Source organism: Salmo salar, chromosome 18, assembly GCF_965601325.2.
Source record: "Salmo salar chromosome 18, fSalSal1, whole genome shotgun sequence".
Classification (NCBI taxonomy): domain Eukaryota; kingdom Metazoa; phylum Chordata; class Actinopteri; order Salmoniformes; family Salmonidae; genus Salmo; species Salmo salar.
The window spans coordinates 87,094,355-87,114,234 of NC_138308.1; the positions used below are offsets into that span (position 1 = coordinate 87,094,355).

Sequence of the window (19,880 nt, forward strand, 5' to 3'; positions counted from 1 at the left end):
ACTCCAACAATCACAGCTTCAAATACAACAACCACATCTACAACTTCTACTCCAACAACCACAGCTTCTAATACGACAACCACAACTACAGCTTCTACTCCAACAACCACAGCTTCAAATGCGACAACCACAACTACAACTTCTACTCCAACAACCACAGCTTCTAATGCGACAACCACAACTACAGCTTCTACTCCAACAACCACAGCTTCTAATATGACAACTACAGCTTCTACTCCAACAACCACAGCTTCAAATGCGACAACCACAACTACAGCTTCTACTCCAACAACCACAGCTTCTAATGCGACAACCACAACTACAGCTTCTACTCCAACAACCACAGCTTCTAATGCGACAACCACAACTACAGCTTCTACTCCAACAACCACAGCTTCTAATGCGACAACCACAACTACAGCTTCTACTCCAACAACCACAGCTTCTAATATGACAACTACAGCTTCTACTCCAACAACCACAGCTTCAAATGCGACAACCACAACTACAGCTTCTACTCCAACAACCACAGCTTCTAATGCGACAACCACATCTACAGCTTCTACTCCAACAACCACAGATTCTAATACAACAACCACAACTACAGCTTCTACTCCAACAACCACAGCTTCAAATGCGAGAACCACAACTACAGCTTCTACTCCAACAACAACAGATTCTAATGCAACAACAACAACTACAGCTTCTACTCCAACAACCACAGCTTCTAATACAACAACCACAACTACAGCTTCTACTCCAACAACCACAGCTTCTAATGCGACAACTACAGCTTCTACTCCAACAACCACAGCTTCTAATACGACAACCACAACTACAGCTTCTACTCCAACAACCACAGCTTCAAATGCGACAACCACAACTACAACTTCTACTCCAACAACCACAGCTTCTAATGCGACAACCACAACTACAGCTTCTACTCCAACAACCACAGCTTCTAATGCGACAACCACAACTACAGCTTCTACTCCAACAACCACAGCTTCTAATGCGACAACCACAACTACAGCTTCTACTCCAAAAACCACAGCTTCTAATATGACAACTACAGCTTCTACTCCAACAACCACAGCTTCAAATGCGACAACCACAACTACAGCTTCTACTCCAACAACCACAGCTTCTAATGCGACAACCACAACTACAGCTTCTACTCCAACAACCACAGCTTCTAATGCGACGACCACAACTACAGCTTCTACTCCAACAACCACAGCTTCTAATGCGACAACCACAACTACAGCTTCTACTCCAACAACCACAGCTTCTAATACGACAACTACAACCACAGCTTCTACTCCAACAACCACAGCTTCTAATGCGACAACTACAGCTTCTACTCCAACAACCACAGCTTCTAATGCGACAACCACAACTACAGCTTCTACTCCAACAACCACAGCTTCTAATATGACAACTACAGCTTCTACTCCAACAACCACAGCTTCAAATCGACAACCACAACTACAGCTTCTACTCCAACAACCACAACTTCTAATGCAACAACCACAACTACAGCTTCTACTCCAACAAACACAGATTCAAATGCGACAACCACAACTACAGCTTCTACTCCAACAACCACAGCTTCTAATGCGACAACCACAACTACAGCTTCTACTCCAACAACCACAGCTTCTAATGCGACAACCACAACTACAGCTTCTACTCCAACAACCACAGCTTCTAATGCGACAACCACAACTACAGCTTCTACTCCAACAACCACAGCTTCTAATATGACAACTACAGCTTCTACTCCAACAACCACAGCTTCAAATGCGACAACCACAACTACAGCTTCTACTCCAACAACCACAGCTTCTAATGCGACAACCACAACTACAGCTTCTACTCCAACAACCACAGCTTCTAATGCGACAACCACAACTACAGCTTCTACTCCAACAACCACAGCTTCTAATGCGACAACCACAACTACAGCTTCTACTCCAACAACCACAGCTTCTAATATGACAACTACAGCTTCTACTCCAACAACCACAGCTTCAAATGCGACAACCACAACTACAGCTTCTATTCCAACAACCACAGCTTCTAATGCGACAACCACATCTACAGCTTCTACTCCAACAACCACAGATTCTAATACAACAACCACAACTACAGCTTCTACTCCAACAACCACAGCTTCAAATGCGACATCCACAACTACAGCTTCTACTCCAACAACAACAGATTCTAATGCAACAACAACAACTACAGCTTCTACTCCAACAACCACAGCTTCTAATACAACAACCACAACTACAGCTTCTACTCCAACAACCACAGCTTCTAATGCAACAACCACAACTACAGCTTCTACTCCAACAACCACAGATTCAAATGCGACAACCACAACTACAGCTTCTACTCCAACAACCACAGCTTCTAATACGACAACCACAACTACAGCTTCTACGCCAACAACCACAGCTTCTAATACAACAACCACAACTTCAGCTCCTACTCCAACAACTACAGCTTCTACTACGACAACCAAAGCCTCTAATCTGACATCAACTACACAACTAATCACTCAACAGATGAGCACTACACCTCAAACCGCCGGAGAGTCAACTACAAATAGTGGATCTGGTAAGTGTGATTTACTGTGCTTAATATGTAGTAGAGTTAAAATGGTTATTCCAGCAAACTTCTAATTATTAGAATAGTACACAACGCAGAACAGAACAATCAGGTTGAGGGTCAGTGGCCAAAGCCCGCAAACAGGAATATTCCAAGTTCAGACAGAAGGGGGGAGTCAGATCGCCAGGAACTTTACTTTTGGTTTCTAATTTTAATTGTTGCTCTACTGGTGATGCCTGTTGATGTTAGGTAGGCAGCTACAGTAGCTGAATGATGTTAACATCTTCAGGTTTTGTTTCATTAAATGTATTTTATTTTATCTGGGTGCTTACATCACCTACTAACACCCTGGTACTACCCATAAATCCCGCTCTCCTCAGTCTGAGAAAACACTGAGAGAGAAAGGTACGGATTGCAGATTACTCCTTTGTAGAAGTCCGTATAGTGAAATAAATAAACGTCCCAAGGTTAATGCTGTAGATATTGTTATAAGGGATGTGAGACTATCGAAACACGTAACTTTCAGAGTTTTATTGTTGTTATTAATATAGTTACAGAGTGCTAAAAGTGTTGCTAGCTAGGCATGACTTTCTTTCTGTGATGCAGACGGCTAGCTGAGCTGCCGACTAGTGATGGTGTTGCATTATGGGGGATGTAGTTTTTGCCCTCTAAGGCGATTTTACGTTGTAACTTGTTTGTGTTGCAGTGGTTTTGTACATGAGTTGTTGTATTTTGCTACTATCAACACTGAAAGCACCTAGCAATGTATTGGGGATGTGAGACAGGATATGTGTTTTACCTTTCTTCATGCTCCTGTGTAGAACAACTTGTCAGGTGGTGCATTGGAGACTGATGTGTTCCTGTCCTGTCTTTTCATAATACTATTGCAGGTATGGTTCTATTGTCTAAGAATTAATATTATACATTCTTTGTATTAAGGACTGGTTATTATTTTATACTATACATTATGGCTTTATGTATGAGTGTGATTGTGAGAGTCTGAGAAAACACTGAGAGAGAAAGAACAACTTGTCAGGTGGTGCATTGGAGACTGATGTGTTCCTGTCCTGTCTTTTCATAATACTATTGCAGATCAACATAAAAGCCTAAAAGACAGCCGTGGTGTCGCTCTTCATTTCTTGGTTCTCCTGTGGTGCATAAGAAACCCGCTACAGATTGGTGCCGTGACCCGGATCAACAGATCAGCTGCAGCAGATCGCCGGGGGACCCCTAAACAGAACTGGATCGACATCACACGTTTAAAACATTTGAGGGCAAGGTGAACTTTGGACAAAATGTTGCATATGCCTCAGTTGTGTGAGATTACAGAACAGGAGAGAGAAGACATATCAGGTGTTGGTGATAACAATGTACATGTTACTCCGGTTGGTGTTACTGTGAGAGGTTCACAAGGTATGGCCACTGGGGTGGGGCGGGGGGCTCAGTTGGCCAGTATGGGGGAACATAGTGCTAGAGCCAGTCCTCTTAGATACCCAGCAGTCGACACTAGAGTGCCAAGTGTCAGTAGTAGCCAACCAGAGCATGTTAGCAGTAGCCAACCAGGCAACGATGACAGTGAAGAGTCCCAGAAGGCCATAGGGGGTGAAAATGAGAACCGAACCCAATTGCAAGCCCTAGCAGAGTTAGTCAAACAACTGGGCAGTGAAATAGGTAATCAAGTTGCCGCTAGTCTAGCAGGGGCTGGTCCAAGCACTTCCCCTCCCCAACCAATAGTAGAAATACCTGATTGGTCAAAGGTCAACCTAATTCTGAAGTCAGACGTCAGAGAACCACCCCACTTCCGGGGTGATAGCACAGACCGGTGCACAGTGACTGAATGGCAAGAACTTATGCAAGCTTACTTGAAAAAGAAGGGATGCAGTATATCAGAACAGGGGCAAGAAATACAGGACAGACTAATGGGGCGGGCTAAAGACATAGTCAGAATTGGGCTCCGTGGAAACCCTCTTGTTAACATAAGCAGAGATCCTGAAGCCATATACAATATCTTGAGGCAGCACTTTGGAGAGGCAATCTCATCAACAATCCCATTAGGATACTTCTATGAAACCTTACCAAGACAGTCAGAGAGCTGCTTGGATTATTGGGTTAGACTGAACAAAGCAATTGACCTTGCCAATGAGTGCTTGCAAAGACAGGGAAAAAGAGTGGATGATCCAGGTCACGAGGTGACCATGATGTTTGTTAAGCACTGCCCTGATCCGGCACTATATGCCGCTCTTAGGTGCAGGCCTATTGAAAATTAGACCGTTGGAGATTTGCAGGCAATGATTGACAGCCATCACCGAGACAAACAATCAGCCAGACACAGGGCGCAAAGTACTGCCAAGGTAGAAGTTGTGATGACCCCCGACGCTTGGTGTATGACTCAACAACAAGGAGTCGGTCAAAATAATTCAGCCACACCCACTAACAGCGATCAGGCTCCATTGAACAAAGTGATTTCTCTCCTGGAAAAGCTCCTGTCAACCCAGGAACAAAATCAAAGGAGAACTTCAGCCAGAACGCCACAAACTAATACTGCTGCTGGTCCCTGTAGAATTTGTAAGGCCTCAGACCATTCAACTCAGTCGCACTGCTTTAACCTGTTAGGGCTAGGGGGCAGTATTGACACGGCTGGATAAAAAACATACCCGATTTAATCTGGTTACCATTCCTACGCAGTAACTAGAATATGCATATACTTATTACATATGGATAGAAAACACCCTAAAGTTTCTAAAACTGTTTGAATGGTGTCTGTGAGTATAACAGAACTCAAATGGCAGGTCAAAACCTGAGAGATTCCTTTACAGGAAGTGGCCTGTCTGACCATTTCTTGAACTTCTTTTCCATCTCTATCTTTTACTAAGGATCTCTGCTCTAACGTGACACTTCCCACATCTTCCATAGGCTCTCAGAGCCCGGGAAAAAACAGAATGTCGTCATTCCAGCCCCAGGCTGAAACACATTATCGCCTTTCTCAAGTGGCCGATCAAGGGACTCTGGGCTTATGCGCGTGACCCGACCGCCCCCGCCTTTGGGATTTTTTCCTCTGTTTGCCGAAAAGGAGATTCCCTGTCGGAATATTATCGCTTTTCTACGAGAAAAATGGCGTAAAAATTGATTTTAAACAGCGGTTGACATGCTTCGAAGTACGGTAATGGAATATTTAGAATTTTATTGTCACGAATTGCGCCATGCGCGCGACACTTCTTTACCATTTCGGATAGTGTCTGGAACGCACGAACAAAACGCCGCTATTCGGATATAACGATGGATTATTTTGGACCAAACCAACATTTGTTATTGAAGTAGCAGTCATGGGAGTGCATTCTGACGAAGACAACAAAAGGTAATCAAACTTTTATAATAGTAAATATGATTATGGTGAGTGCTAAACTTGCCGGGTGTCTAAATAGCGAGCCCGTGATGCCTGGGCTATGTACTTAGAATATTGAAAAATGTGCTTTCACCAAAAAGCTATTTTAAAATCGGACATATCGAGTGCATAGAGGAGGTCTGTATCTATAATTCTTAAAATAATTGTTATGCTTTTTGTGAACGTTTATCGTGAGTAATTTAGTAAAATGTTAGCGAATTCCCCGGAAGTTTGCGGGGGGTATGCTAGTTCTGAACGTCACATGCTAATGTAAAAAGCTGGTTTTTGATATAAATATGAACTTGATTGAACAAAACATGCATGTATTGTATAACATAATGTCCTAGGGTTGTCATCTGATGAAGATCATCAAAGGTGAGTGCTGCATTTAGCTGTCTTCTGGGTTTTGGTGACATTATATGCTGGCTTGAAAAATGGGTGTCTGATTATTTCTGGCTTGGTACTCTGCTGACATAATCTAATGTTTTGCTTTCGTTGTAAAGCCTTTTTGAAATCGGACAGTGTGGTTAGATTAACGAGAGTCTTGTCTTTAAATAGCTGTAAAATAGTCATATGTTTGAGAAATTGAAGTAATAGGATTTTTAAGGTTTTGAAAATCGCGCCACAGGCTGCAAGTGGCTGTTACGTAGGTGATGGGGGCCACCAAGCTGTGGGGGGGCAAGCGTCCCACCTAGCCCATAGAGGTTAAGGAGGGGTTACGTTTCAAGTGTCACAGGACAGGCCACAGAGGCTTTGAATGTCCAGCAAGAAAACAAGTTGGAGAGGCAACCGCCGAGGCTCGCCCTGGCCCCGCTTTAAACTAACATGCTCACGCCAAGAGGGGGGCGGTGTGGGCGAACATGTTACACCTCCACAGAACACTACAGATATAAGGACTGGAAACACAATGAAAAACGAGGTGATTTATCCAAAAATAGAGAGTAATGACAGTCTTTTCTATGTTCCAGTAATGGTGCAAGAAATTGTAGAACTTCAAGCTCTGATAGATAGTGGGTCTATGACCTGCACGTTAAGTGAGTCAGCTGAAGACACACTTCTGAGATGTAATGTGATAAAACCAGAGTCTAGAAAGCCAACTCAAGTAGTTCTTGTAGGCTGTGGGGGCAACCAGGCACAGCCTAAGTATGAATATGACTTGAACATTGATCTTTTAGATTGCAAGATGGCAGTGTCTGTTTTAGTTGTACCTGGACAGACAGATGACATGATAGTTGGATCGAACGCCATAAAACACATAATGCAACAGGTTAAGAAAACAAAGTGGTATTGGGACAGCCTCTCCAAACCTGCCAAACGAGATTCACATGGACTTTTACTCAGCATGCTAGCCAACGTGAACCGTTGGCACGGTGACAAAATACCAGACAAAGTGGGAACTGTAATGCTCAAGCAGAGTGTGACTCTCATGCCTCAACATGAACATTTGGTCTGGGGAAAACTGAAAGAAAAGGTACCGCTATCAGTCGGTAGTACTGTAGTCATAGAGGCCACTACAGCACGATCTGCACCAAGAAATGTCCTAGTAGGACGCACTGTATGTCCTTTGAGGGGTGACAAGTGGGTCCCCATGAAAGTGATCAACATGTTGGACCACCCTATTATTCTCCGCCGTAACACCAAGTTGGCCGATGTGCACCCATGCCTAGCCCTAGAAGACCTAGAGCTCTATGCCAGCCATGCTGAGAACCCCAGTAAGGTCCAGTCTGCCCTTCAGAATGTCACCCAAGCTGGGGAAGGATGTTCATTTGGGGGAAAAAAGGGCAAAGAAAGAGTATCTACAAAAGTTGGAAGAGTTGGGCTTAAAAGAAGTTGACATAGAGTCCTGTGAAGTGTCTGACATGTGGAAAGGAAAACTAGTGGACCTTATTGCTCAGTATGAAGGCATCTTCTCCAGGGACCGACTTGACTGTGGAGAAGCGAAGAACGTCATCCACCGTATCCGACTCAAAGATGAAAAGCCTTTCCGGCTGCCGTACAGGAGGGTCTCTCCATCCGACTACCAGAAACTGAGACAGACGCTGGAGGAAATGGAGGAGCGGGGCATCATCCGAAAGTCCAGTAGTGAGTGGGCCTCCCCCCTTGTCCTGGTTTGGAAGCCGTCAGGAGAGTTGAGAATTTGCACTGATTTCAGATGGTTGAACCAGAGGACAGAGAAAGATGCATACCCATTACCCCATCAAGCCGATGCTCTCGCTGCTTTGGGGGGGAACTGCTTCTTCAGTACTATGGATTTGACTTCGGGATTCTACAACATCCCCATACATGAAGATGACCGCAAGTACACAGCGTGCACAACACCCACGGGTTTATTTGAGTACAACAGAATGGCTCAGGGGTTATGTAACAGCCCAGCAACATTCGCCAGAATGATGACCTCGATCTTCGGCGACCAGAACTACTTGTCCCTCCTGTGCTACTTGGATGATCTCCTGGTTTTCGGGAAGACTGAGCAGGAAGCCCTGGACCGTCTCGAAATGGTGTTCTCCCGCCTTAAGGAACACAACCTGAAGCTAGCGCAAAAAAAATGTTACCTCCTCAGAAAATCTGTCAAGTTTTTAGGCCATATCGTCACGGCAGAGGGCATTGCAACCGACCCAGGAAAAGTGTCTGCAATCAACGACATCACAGCAGCTGACCTGATGGAAAATGATGGGAAAACACCTTCACCCACCAAGGTCAGATCATTTCTTGGTATGGCAAACTATTATTCCCACTTCATTGCGAGTTTCTCAGGTTTAGCCAAACCACTGTTTCGTCTGATTGCAGGACAGAAAAGTAAGCGGAAAGGAGAAAAAGGAAAACCTCATGGCATGGCCCATAAACGTCTGAAACCTGAAGACTGGACTTCTGAATGTGGGGAGGCGCTGGAGAAGCTAAAAGCTGCTGTCTCCCAAAAAGCCGTGCTGGCTCACCCAGACTTTAACAGACCATTTCTCCTATCAACAGATGCATCAATGGATGGCTTAGGTGCAGTACTTAGCCAGACATTTGAGGGTGAGAGTAGGCCCAGACCAGTAGCTTTTGCAAGCAAGACTCTGTCGAGGTCCCAGTCCCGTTACCCAGCACACAGATTAGAGTTCTTCGCTCTTAAGTGGGCTGTGTGTGATAAGTTCACCCATTGGCTGAAGGGGAATAGATTCACAGTCCTAACAGATAACAACCCCCTGACATATATAATGACGAAACCAAAGCTAGATGCCTGTGAGCAGCGGTGGGTCTCTAAACTGGCCCCCTTCGACTTTGACTTGAAGTACATCCCCGGGCCCCAGAATGTCCCAGCAGACCTGCTTAGTCGACAGCCATTCGTTGGAGCTAGGAAGGCAAGTGAGTTCCCAGAGTATGTGACTTCAGAGTCCATCCAGGACGCATTCAAACTGTCAGTCAATATCCAAGGTGGTGAGATCCTGGCTCAAGTCTCTTCTGAAGGGGTGAAAGCAGTTTTGGAGTCCTGTCTGGAGTGGGATGCGAGTGTGCCAGTGCGCACATTCCAATTAGCCCAGTATTCTGCCAGCATCCCTCAGCATGAAGGGGGAGTGGCTACTCTTCCAGTCCTTTCTCCTGATGTGATACGGAGAAAACAGAAGGCGGATCAGGTGCTGGCCCGAGTGGCGTACTTTGTTGAGAGGAGGAGGAGACCTTCGCGGAGAGAGAGGGCTCATGAGACTGCCCAAGTGTTGAGAATGCTGAAGCATTGGGATAAAATCGAAATCAAGGATGAGATCCTCTACCGAAGATCTAAGGACAGAGTTGTCAAGAAGAGGTACCAGCTGGTGGTGCCAGACTCCCTTAAAGCCATCGTTCTGAGGGGAACCCATGATGAAGCCGGCCACCAAGGCCAGACTAGAACACTCCATTTGGTACGTCAAAGGTTCTTCTGGACTGGAATGGAAGGGGAAGTGAAGAAGTATGTCTCCTACTGTAAGCGCTGTGTGGTTGGCAAGACAATGGAGCCAGAGGCTAGGGCACCGTTGGAATCTATTCAGACCAGCACAGCGTTGGAACTGGTGTGCATAGACTTCTGGTCAGCAGAAGGAAGGGATGGAGAGAGCGTTGATGTACTCGTCATCACAGATCATTTTACGAAGCTGGCACATGCATTTCCTTGCCCGAACCAGACAGCAAAGGTGGTTGCCCAGAAGTTATGGAACCAGTTCTTCTGTGTCTATGGGTTTCCCCAGCGGATACACTCTGACAAAGGAGCAAACTTTGAGAGTCACTTAATTGCAGAATTGCTACAAGTCTCAGGAGTCAAAAAGTCCGATACCACTCCATATCATCCTATGGGCAACGGTCAGACGGAAAGATTCAACCGCACGCTCGGAAACATGGTCCGATCATTGCCAGCGAGAGCAAAAGAAAGATGGCCCCAGATGATACAGACGCTCACCTTCTCGTACAACTGTACCACACACGAAACGACAGGATTCGCACCGTTCTTCCTAATGTTCAGCCGAATTCCACGGCTGCCAGTGGACATCATGTTTGGAAGTACCCTGAAAAACGAAGACGTGTTGACTCATGACGAGTATGTTGACTCGTTCCAAAAGGACCTGCGAGAGGCTGTCAGGATCGCTCAGGCCAACACCACTGAAGCTCAGAAAAAGCAAGCAAGGCAGTATAACAAGAGAGTGAAGGGTACTGCCCTGGAGATTGGGGACCGAGTTCTCTTGGCAAACCGAAAGGAAAGAGGAAAAGGTAAACTTGCCGACTTGTGTGATTCAACGGTCTATGTGATCACATGGAAAGACCCGTCTGTGCACATCTACAGAGTCGAAGATCCTACTACCAAGAAGAGTAAAGTAGTTCATCGAAACTTCATACTGCCAGTGAACTTCCTGCCGGTGGGACAGACAGACGAGATGTCCACAGTAGCCTCTACTGCTTCAGAGGAGGACATAAACGCAGACAGCGGTGACGAAAGACCGGTATTCGATGTGGATGAGGATTCAGAGGATCGAAGGACTGCTGTCTGGATTCTCGAGGGCCAGAACCCTGAGGGGCCCACGGAAGCTGAAGGTCAAAAATCTTCGGGACCGGAAGATGGCGTGAACATGAGAGAAGCTGCTCCTCAATGCCCAGCGAAGGACATGATCTCAGGACAAGCAGCTAAATCAAGCACAGGAAGCTCCTCAATGATGCCTGGTGATGATTCAAGTGATCCTTCTGAAGATGACACAAGTAGAGAAGCAACGTCAGTGAGCAGTCTAGATGGCATCAGCAGTAGAAGTTCATCAGTCAGCGGCTCTGTATGCATAAGATCTACTAAGAAGAGAATGAGTAACCAGAGAGAGGTAGAGCGCAGAAACAGCCAGACATCTGAGCTCACTGATACAGTCCTGAGACCAAGTGAAGGCACTTTGAGAACTCGAACTGGAAGAGTTGTGAAGCCTGTCAGAAGACTTTTAGAGTCAATGAGTCAAGTGATTGCTGATCCGGACAAAAGAGAGCATCTAGCCGCCCTGATTCAAGCCTTATCAACTTTTGTTGAAGTGACAGTACCCCAGTGACACAGAAGCCAGAAGATAGATTAAGGAAATGAGAAATACTTTACTAGGGGGTCATATGTTGTATGTATATAGCATATTTCTACCTGGCAAAGTCTCTTTGCTGTCCTTCTGGACGACTCTTGGTCAAGGTTACCCCTGTGGAGGAAGAAGTCTTACCTTATGTCTTAAAGTTTGCTGAAATCAAGAAGGGGTGAGTGTAGTAGAGTTAAAATGATTATTCCAGCAAACTTCTAATTATTAGAATAGTACACAACGCAGAACAGAACAATCAGGTTGAGGGTCAGTGGCCAAAGCCCGCGAACAGGAATATTCCAAGTTCAGACAGAAGGGGGGAGTCAGATCGCCAGGAACTTTACTTTTGGTTTCTAATTTTAATTTTTGCTCTACTGGTGATGCCTGTTGATGTTAGGTAGGCAGCTACAGTAGCTGAATGATGTTAACATCTTCAGGTTTTGTTTCATTAAATGTATTTTATTTTATCTGGGTGCTTACATCACCTACTAACACCCTGGTACTACCCATAGATCCCGCTCTCCTCAGTCTGAGAAAACACTGAGAGAGAAAGGTACGGGTTGCAGATTACTCCTTTGTAGAAGTCCGTAAAGTGAAATAAATAAACGTCCCAAGGTTAACCTGTTAGGGCTAGGGGCAGTATTGACACGGCTGGATAAAAAAAATACCCGATTTAATCTGGTTACCACTCCTACCCAATAACTAGAATATGCATATACTTATTACATATGGATAGAAAACACCCTAAATTTTCTAAAACTGTTTGAATGGTGTCTGTGAGTATAACAGAACTCAAATGGCAGGTCAAAACCTGAGAGATTCCTTTACAGGAAGTGGCCTGTCTGACCATTTGTTGAACTTCTTTTCCATCTCTATCATTTACTAAGGATCTCTGCTCTAACGTGACACTTCCCACGTCGTCCATAGGCACTCAGAGCCCGGGAAAAAACAGAATGTCGTCATTCCAGCCCCAGGCTGAAACACATTATCGCCTTTCTCAAGTGGCCGATCAAGGGACACTGGGCTTAGGCGCGTGACCCGACCGCCCCCGCCTTTGGGATTTTTTCCTCTGTTTGCCGAAAAGGAGATTCCCTGTCGGAATATTATCGCTTTTCTACGAGAAAAATGTCGTAAAAATTGATTTTAAACAGCGGTTGACATGCTTCGAAGTACGGTAATGGAATATTTAGAATTTTATTGTCACGAATTGCGCCATGCGCGCGACACTTCTTTACTATTTCGGATAGTGTCTGGAACGCACGAACAAAACGCCGCTATTCGGATATAACGATGGATTATTTTGGACCAAACCAACATTTGTTATTGAAGTAGCAGTCCTGGGTGTGCATTCTGACGAAGACAACAAAAGGTAATCAAACTTTTATAATAGTAAATATGATTATGGTGAGTGCTAAACTTGCCGGGTGTCTAAATAGCGAGCCCGTGATGCCTGGGCTATGTACTTAGAATATTGCAAAATGTGCTTTCACCAAAAAGCTATTTTAAAATCGGACATATCGAGTGCATAGAGGAGGTCTGTATCTATAATTCTTAAAATAATTGTTATGCTTTTTGTGAACGTTTATCGTGAGTAATTTAGTAAAATGTTAGCGAATTCCCCGGAAGTTTGCGGGGGGTATGCTAGTTCTGAACGTCACATGCTAATGTAAAAAGCTGGTTTTTGATATAAATATGAACTTGATTGAACAAAACATGCATGTATTGTATAACATAATGTCCTAGGGTTGTCATCTGATGAAGATCATCAAAGGTGAGTGCTGCATTTAGCTGTCTTCTGGGTTTTGGTGACATTATATGCTGGCTTGAAAAATGGGTGTCTGATTATTTCTGGCTTGGTACTCTGCTGACATAATCTAATGTTTTGCTTTCGTTGTAAAGCCTTTTTGAAATCGGACAGTGTGGTTAGATTAACGAGAGTCTTGTCTTTAAATAGCTGTAAAATAGTCATATGTTTGAGAAATTGAAGTAATAGGATTTTTAACATTTTGAAAATCGCGCCACAGGCTGCCAGTGGCTGTTACGTAGGTGGGACGCAAGCCCATAGAGGTTAATGCTGTAGATATTGTTATAAGGGGATGTGAGACTATCGAAACACGTAACTTTCAGAGTTTTATTGTTGTTATTAATATAGTTACAGAGTGCTAAAAGTGTTGCTAGCTAGCATGACTTTCTTTCTGTGATGCAGACGGCTAGCTGAGCTGCCGACTAGTGATGGTGTTGCATTATGGGGGATGTAGTTTTTGCCCTCTAAGGCGATTTTACGTTGTAACTTGTTTGTGTTGCAGTGGTTTTGTACATGAGTTGTTGTATTTTGCTACTATCAACACTGAAAGCACCTAGCAATGTATTGGGGATGTGAGACAGGATATGTGTTTTACCTTTCTTCATGCTCCTGTGTAGAACAACTTGTCAGGTGGTGCATTGGAGACTGATGTGTTCCTGTCCTGTCTTTTCATAATACTATTGCAGGTATGGTTCTATTGTCTAAGAATTAATATTATACATTCTTTGTATTAAGGACTGGTTATTATTTTATACTATACATTATGGCTTTATGTATGAGTGTGATTGTGAGAGTCTGAGAAAACACTGAGAGAGAAAGAACAACTTGTCAGGTGGTGCATTGGAGACTGATGTGTTCCTGTCCTGTCTTTTCATAATACTATTGCAGATCAACATAAAAGCCTAAAAGACAGCCGTGGTGTCGCTCTTCATTTCTTGGTTCTCCTGTGGTGCATAAGAAACCCGCTACAAATATCTAATCAAATTAGTAATAGAGGTCAACCCTGTCACGTTCCTTCCTTATTACATACAGTACAATATGTGTCTGTCTGTCTGTCTGTCTGTCTGTCTGTCTGTCTGTCTGTCTGTCTGTCTGTCTGTCTGTCTGTCTGTCTGTCTGTCTGTCTGTCTGTCTGTCTGTCTGTCTGTCTGTCTGTCTGTCTGTCTGTCTGTCTGTCTGTCTGTCTGTCTGTCTGTCTGTCTGTCTGTCTGTCTGATGCCTGTTCGTACTATTGACTCATTGGGTCTCTACAGGATATAAATTTGTACTCAGGATGAAATTCACCTCGACAAAGCTAACCGAATCGGAGATCTTCAAGCAGGTGAGAGTCACTGTCAGACATATAATTTTATAATAAATTATGAATAATTAATCTCCCAAAATGATTATAGAATATGGAAAAACCTCACTCAAAGGGATGTAAGTGTAAGATTGTTAAACAAATAAGGATGTTAAATAAAGATGGAAAGTAAAGTGAAGGAGCGTGAAGAGAAGAGAGAAAGTAGCAATAAAAAAATGTACTAAATTATGTAACCCCTGTGTTTATTCCAGGTTCGTGAGGAACTGATCAGACGAGGGCTGCCAGGGGACTTTACAGTGCGATTGAGAATCATTCAGAGCTATTTGACAGGGTGAAGAGGAGGACACTGGAGAGCAAACACAGACAGAACAGAAGGCAAACCTGATCACAAAGATATGTTACACAAATACTTTACAATAGATTATCTTCCAGATTACACTGTTACCCCATGACCTGCTGTAACTATGAAGAATTAAATATCTATCTACTTTTAGTTGTTGGAAAATGCAATAACCATAATAAATGTTCTGTAATAACTTTGAAATGAAACCATATAGGTTTATGACTATATTTTACCTAGAATTGTGTGTTTATTATAGATAGGAATTATATTTTGACAAATCATGGAAAATGATGTTGCATCTTTTGAAAATAAAAGGTTTTGTTCTTCTGAATGTCTGTGTGTCAGACCTTTCTGGCGTGGCTAGGGTTAAAAGATGGGGAGGCAGACAATATCATACATACAGCACTGTAGAAAGGGGAGGGGCTAAACTTTACCTCAGCATTTGATTGACACATAGAGGAACCGGAGTAACTCTACTCTGCCACCTGAGAGGTCAACATCCTTTCAGCCAAGGTAAGTGACATCACATAGGGATGCAGGAGATATTATTTCTGCTATGCAGTTATGTGTTATCATCTTTAATCTAAAACATTGGGTTGTCTGTCACTGGACGCTGGTTTCCCGAAGTTCAGAGTATGATTCATGATGACTCTTTGGACTTTGACCGATTCTTTCACAGGCATAAGACACTATGGCTGTATTCACTAGGAAGCAAACAGAAGAAAACAGGGATGGACTAAGGTGAACTTGTCCAATAAGAAACGTTAGTTTTCTTGCAAAAAGTTTTGCTAGTGTGTGCACTAATGACTAGAACTTTAAAGGTCATGGTTTGTCGTAAAAGTAGCCACATGTATGTGAGCTATGAATGAGTTCGAGTTAACTCTTTGATTTTCTTTCTCTGCTTTATTTAGGATTAGAAGAAGTTTTAGATTTTTTTTCTCCATAGTGTTTAATGTAGGAGTAGAAGACATTTTTGATATTTGTCCATATTGTTTTATATAGAATTATAAGACGCTTTACATATTTGTCCATAGTGTTTTATTAAGCAATAAGGTCTGAGGGGGTGTGGGAAAAGGCCAATATTCCATAGCTAAGGGCTGTTTTTAGGCACCCTGCAACACGAAGTGCCTGGATACAGCCCTTAGCCGTGGTATATTGGATATATACCACAAACCCTGAGGTGCTTTATTACTATTATAAACTGGTTACCAACGTAATTAGAGCAGTAAAAATAAAGCTTTTGTCATACCCGTGGTATACGGTGGCATTCAGGGCTCGAACCACACAGTTTATAAATAGGATTAGAAGACATTTCTTATATTTGTCCATAATGTTTTATGTGGGATTAGAATACATTTTAGATATTTGTCCGTATAGTTTTTTATAGGATTATAAGACCTTTTTCTATATTTGTCCATAGCGTTTTATAACAGATTAGAAGACATTTTACATATTTGTCCGTAGTGTTTTATTAAGCAATAAGGCCCGAGGGGGTATGGTATATGGCCAATATACCACGGCTAAGGGCTGTTCTTAGGCACCCTGCAATATTAGTCATATACCACAAACTCCCGAGTTGCCTTATTGCTATTATAAACTGGTTACCAATGTAATTAGAGCAGTAAAAATAAAGGTTTTGTCATACCCGTGGTATACGGTGGCATTCAGGGCTCGAACCACCTAGTTTATAAAGGATTAGAAGACGTTTTAGATATTTATCCAATTACATTGGAAATGAAAAGACTGAACATATTTAATCTAGTGTCAAATCTGGAGGTGTGCCCTAGAACGTCTGCATGGGGAAGAAGCTCAAGGCCCTGAAGTCCTGCCTGGTGTGTCTGACATCTTCCTGTCAGATTCACCTGGAGCCTCATCAGAGAGTTGCTATGCTGAAGGTCCACAAGCTGATCGGCCCTGTGGAGAACCTGGAGGACAGGATGTGTAAGAAGCACAAGAGACTCCTGGAGCTGTTCTGTTGGAGCGACCAGGCGTGTGTGTGCTGTGGATGGACACAGTGTCAGGGTTGGCTCAAGGGAGCAGGAGATGCAGAGTCAAGCGCAGGAGACAGGTGCGTGCCTAACCTAGACCTAACCAACAGAAAGTAAAACAGGATCGGTGGCAGCTAGTAGGCCGGCGACGACGACCGTAGAGCGCCGCCCGGGGGAGGAGGGGCGCCACCTTCCGTCACTGTTGACAGTACCCCCCCCCCCCCCCCCCCCCCTCCCACTGACGCGCCGGCCTCTAGGATGCCCTGGAGGGCGAGGCGCAGGGCGATCCAGGTTGAGGCCGTTGAAAATCCCGGATTAGCGCTGGGTCGAATATGTCCTCCACCGATACCCAGCACCTCTCCTCTGGGCCGTACCCCTCCCAGTCCACGAGGTACTGCAGGCCCCTCACCCAGCGCCTGGAGTCCAAGATGGACCGGACTGTGTATGCCGGGGCCCCCCCGATGTCCAGGGGACCTCCTGCACCTCATTGTCCTGCAGCGGACCAGCTACCACCGGCCTGAGGAGAGACACATGAAACAAGGGGTTAATACGATAATAAGAAGGAAGTTGTAACCTGTAACACACCTTGTTTATTCTCCTCAGGACTTTAAATGGCCCCACAAACCGCGGACCCAGTTTCCGGCAGGGCAGGCGGAGGGGCAGGTTCCGGGTCGAGAGCCAGACTCTCTCCCCTGGGGTAAACACGGGGGCCTCACTGCGGCGACGGTCAGCGCTCTCATGTTGTCGTCCCCTGGCCCGTTCCAGGGATTCCTGGACGGCGTTCCAGGTCTCCCTAGAGCGCTGGATCCATTCCTCTACCGCAGCGGCCTCTGTCTGGCTCTGATGCCATGGCCCCAGGACTGGCTGATAACCCAACACACATTGAAAAGGCGACAGGTTGGTAGAGGAGTGGCGACGAGAGTTCTGAGCTATCTCGGCCCGTGGCACGAACCTCGCCCACTCCCCTGGCCGGTCCCGGCAGTAGGACCACAGAAACCTGCCCACATCCTGATTTATCCTCTCTACCTGCCCATTACTTTCGGGGTGAAAACCTGAGGTCAAACTGACCGAAACCCTCAGTCGCTCCATAAACGCCCGCCACACTCGGGACGTGAACTGGGGGCCTCGATCTGAGACGATATCCTCAGGCACCCCGTAGTGCCGGAAGACGTGGGTGAATAGAGCTTCCATGGTCTGCAGGGCCGTAGGAAGACCGGGTAAAGGGAGCAGATGGCAGGACTTAGAGAACCGGTCCACAACGACCAGGATCACTGTGTTGCCCTGAGACGGCTGGAGATCGGTGAGGAAATCCACCGCCAGGTGGGAGCATGGTCGCTGTGGAACCGGGAGGGGTTGTAATTTCCCTCTAGGCAGGTGCCTGGGAGCCTTACTCTGGGCGTACACTGAACAGGAGGAGACATAGCGCCTCACGTCCTTCACCAAGGTGGGCCACCAGTATTTCCCACTAAGACCACACACCGTCCGCTCAATCCCTGGGTGACCCGAGGAGGGTAGCGTGTGCGCCCACCGGATCAACCGATCGCGGACACCGCGCGGGACGTACTTACGACCCACGGGACACTGAGGAGTAGTAGGTTCCGCCTGTAACGCCCGCTCGATATCCGCATCCACCTCAAAGACCACCGGTGCCACCAGGCAGGAGGCTGGAAGTATGGGAGTGGGATCGGTGGACCATTCCTCGGTGTCATGGAGACGAGACAGTGCGTCGGCCTTAGTGTTCCGGGAACCTGGGATGTACGAGATTGTAAATTGAAATCTCGTAAAGAACATCACCCACCTGGCTTGACGAGGGTTCAGTCTCCCCGGATGTACTCCAGATTACGTTGGTCGGTCCAGATGAGAAAAGGGTGACGCGCCCCCTCAAGCCAATGTCTCCACACCTTCAGGGCTCTTACCACAGCCAGCAACTCCCTGTCCCCCACATCATAGTTACGCTCTGCCGGACTCAACTTCTTAGAGAAGAAAGCACAGGGGCGGAGCTTGGAGGGCGTGCCCGAGCGCTGTGATAGCACGGCTCCTACCCCAGCCTTGGACCCGTCCACCTCCACTATGAATGACAAAGAGGGATCCGGATGTGCCAGCACTGGAGCATCGGTGAACAGAGCCTTCAGACGACTAAAGGCCCTGTCTGCCTCCGCCGACCACCGCAATAGCACTGGGCCCCCCATCATCAGTGAGGTAATGGGAGCCGCCACCTGCCCAAAGCCCCGGATAAACCTCCGGTAGTAATTGTCAAACCCCAAAAACCGCTGCATCTCCTTGACCGTGGTGGGAGTCAGCCAATTACGCACGGCCGAAATGCGGTCACATTCCATCACCACCCCGGATGTGGAAATGCGATAACCCAGAAAAGAGACGGCTGGCTTGGAGAACTCACATTTCTCAGCCTTGACGTATAGGTCATGCTCCACCAGTCGCCCAAGCACTTTACGCACGAGAGACACGTGCGCGGCGCGTGTAGTGGAGTAGATCAGAATATCATCGATATACACCACTACACTCTGACCGAGCAGGTCCCGGAGAATCTCGTCCACAATGGATTGGAAGACGGCGGGAGCATTCTTTAACCCATACGGCATGACGGGGTACTCATAATGGCCAGATGTGGTACTAAATGCAGTTTTCCACTCGTCCCCTCCTTGGATACGCACCAAATTATACGCACTCCTGAGATCCAATTTCATGAAGAAGCGCGCCCGTGAAATGACTCCACCGCCGTGGCGATGAGAGGTAGTGGGTAACTGAAACCCACCGTGATAGAATTTAGACCTCCCTCAGACTACACCGGTAGTGATCTATAAGGGCCCTCTCATTCCACCCCACTCCAGTGGCCAGGGTCCGGAACTCTAGAGCAAAGTCCTGCGCGCTCCTCGTCTCCTGTCTCAG

At 45.7% G+C, this 19,880-nt stretch overlaps 1 long non-coding RNA gene across 1 annotated transcript; it reads left to right on the forward strand.

Moving 5' to 3' along the window:
- The first annotated feature begins 3,207 nt into the window (after nt 1–3,207).
- Nucleotides 3,208–15,316, forward strand: LOC106577920 (uncharacterized). The gene is made up of 3 exons (XR_006760515.2): nt 3,208–3,895; nt 14,596–14,663; nt 14,894–15,316. It is a non-coding gene; the product is annotated as an uncharacterized LOC106577920 (long non-coding RNA).
- Nucleotides 15,317–19,880: the final 4,564 nt, after the last annotated feature.